General features: G+C 41.7%; 1 non-coding gene across 1 annotated transcript; it reads left to right on the top strand.

The window, feature by feature from the left end:
• The first annotated feature begins 1,681 nt into the window (after positions 1 to 1,681).
• On the top strand, positions 1,682 to 1,788 carry LOC133827746 (small nucleolar RNA R71). Its single transcript, XR_009890396.1, has one exon. It is a non-coding gene; the product is annotated as a small nucleolar RNA R71 (small nucleolar RNA).
• The last annotated feature ends 754 nt before the right edge of the window (positions 1,789 to 2,542 follow it).

Below are 2,542 nucleotides of genomic sequence, written 5' to 3'. Positions count from 1 at the left end.
AATCGTTCTTTGTTCTTCTTCTTCTTTTTACCAATTGATTCTTGACAATCATTCACCACATAAACTCTACAACAGGTAGGAATTTCAGTTGCTGCAAAAAGATTAAAACTTATTTCCTCATTTTGGACTTGCAACCTTAACTCCCCCTTTTGTACGTCGATTAAAGCTCGTCCTGTGGCTAAGAATGGTCTTCCAAGAATGATTGGGACGTTGGCATCCTCCTCCATATCAAGTACAGTAAAGTCTTCTAGGAAGATGAACTTGTCCACTTTTACCAAAAAATCTTCAATAATACCCCGAGGATGTGCTATTGATCTGTCTGCCAACTGAAGAGTCACTGTTGTAGGTCTTGCTTCCCCAAGCTTCAATCTTCTGAACACAGAAAGCGACATTAGATTAATGCTCGCCCCCAAATCACATAGAGCATTCATGCTCTCAAAATTCCCAATAGTGCAGGGTATTGTGAAACTCCCAGGATCTCTTAGTTTCTGAGGAAGCTTCCTTTGCAGAATGGCACTGCACTCTTCAGTGAGCGCCGCCGTCTCATAATCCTCCATCTTCCTCTTCTTGGACAGAATCTCCTTCATGAATTTCACATAACTCAACATTTGCTCCAAAGCCTCAGTAAATGGGATGTTAATGTGAAGCTTTTTAAACACCTCAAGAAACTTTGAGAATTGTTTGTCAAGAGAATTCTTCTGGAGTCGTTATGGATACAGGATTTTGACATTAGAATCAACAACTACCAGTTGAATCTTCTCTTGGATTGTAAGATCTTCAGTAACCTTTTTCTCCACTTGGGACTCAACTTTTTCATAACTCTCCTCTTCTTCTGCCTTTTTTTCTTGAGTCCCTTTTAGAGAAGGACCCTCAATTTCTTTCCCGCCCCTCAGAGTGATAGCTTTGCATTTCTCCTTAGGATTTACCAAAGTATTGCTAGGAAAATTCCCTCGAGGCCTAGTATTCAACATATTGGCCAATTGCCCCACTTGCATCTCCAAATTTCTGTTGGCGGATCTAGTCTCAGTCATAAACTGAGTTTGAGTGTTGGTGAGAGTCAATAGGGCAGCCTGCAATTCACTAGGTTGTTCTGTAGGAGCTGGTGGCCTAGGTTACTGAGAGTTTGATGCTTGTGGTGGAGCTTGAGTCATAGGCCGTCGATACTGTGGTTGAAACGATTGTTTTTGGCCTTGATTATTTCTCCAAGAAAAGTTAGCATGGTTTCTCCACCCTTGATTATACGAGTTAGAGTAGGGGTTGTTGTAGGGCCTCTAAAAATTACCCACTGCCTGAACTTGAGCTTGAACTAATGGGACATTGTTGGGATCTAAAGCAGCTTGGCACTGGTCAAAAGGATGAGACCCCACCACAGAATTCACACATTACTTGGGCTTGCACAACCTGCGCAGACATGGTATTTTGTTGCTTCTGCTTAGTTAGAGACGCAACTTGAGCAGTTAAGGTTGTGATGGCATCTAATTCGTGAACCCCTGTAACCTTTTTATTACTGCCCGCTCGTTCACTTGGCCATTAGTAATTATTAGTGGCCACTTCCTCTAAGAGTTCATAAGCTTCATTAGCACTTTTGCTCATAAACGCTCCACCCGCTGCTGCATCAATGATTGTGCGAGTGGTATCGCACAAACCATTGTAAAAGTAGTGGACCAACATCCACTTCTCAATATCGTGGTGGGGACATTTTCTGATTAAATCCTTGAACCTCTCCCAAGCATCATACAAGGATTCTCCCTCAAATTGAGAGAAGTTATTGATCTCCCCTCTCAGTTTAGCAGCCTTAGCAAGTGGAAAGAACTTCGCTAAAATCTTCTGAGCTAGAGCATCCCAAGTGGTGATAGTATTGGCCTCAAGTGAATTCAGCCAACTTTTCGCTCGCTCCCGTAGTGAAAATGGGAACAAGCACAATCTAATGGCATCATCACTCACCCCATTCATCTTGAAAGTAGCACACAACTCCAGGAAATTGGCTATGTGCATATTGGGGTCTTCAGTGGGGAGGCCACTAAATTGAACAGCAGTTTGGACCATCTGCAATATAGCAGGCTTGATCTCAAAATTATTTGCCTCTACTGCTGGAGGACGGATGCATGAGTGTACCCTTGTGACAGTAGGGAGTACATAGTCCCGTAGAGCTCTTTGACGGGCAGGATTATGATTTTGTGGTGCTCCCCCGCTCATGTTTTCCACACTGTTGTTATTAATATCTGCTATAACAACAGTGGAACTTTCAGCCCTCTTGTTTTTTTTGTTTCGCTTGCACTCTTTCTCGATCTCAAGATTAATTGGAATTGGACTGTCAACTCCCCTTCTACTGCGCATATAAGGAAAATACCTGAAATAAAGAACAACCGCAGCCAAACAAATTAGAAATTATGTGAAAGACAACCAAATTAGAAATAAAATTAACTATTTTAATATTGATAATTTTTCAGTCCACAACAACGGCGCCAAAAACTTGTTGTGAAATTTAAAGCTACATAAGTATACGCTTTTGTAGTTTATTTCGGTAAGACCGATATCGTTC

This window comes from Humulus lupulus, chromosome 3 (genome assembly GCF_963169125.1).
Source record: "Humulus lupulus chromosome 3, drHumLupu1.1, whole genome shotgun sequence".
Classification (NCBI taxonomy): Eukaryota; Viridiplantae; Streptophyta; class Magnoliopsida; order Rosales; family Cannabaceae; genus Humulus; species Humulus lupulus.
Note: the sequence above shows the minus strand (reverse complement) of the source record. Positions and strands in the feature narration are given on the sequence as shown.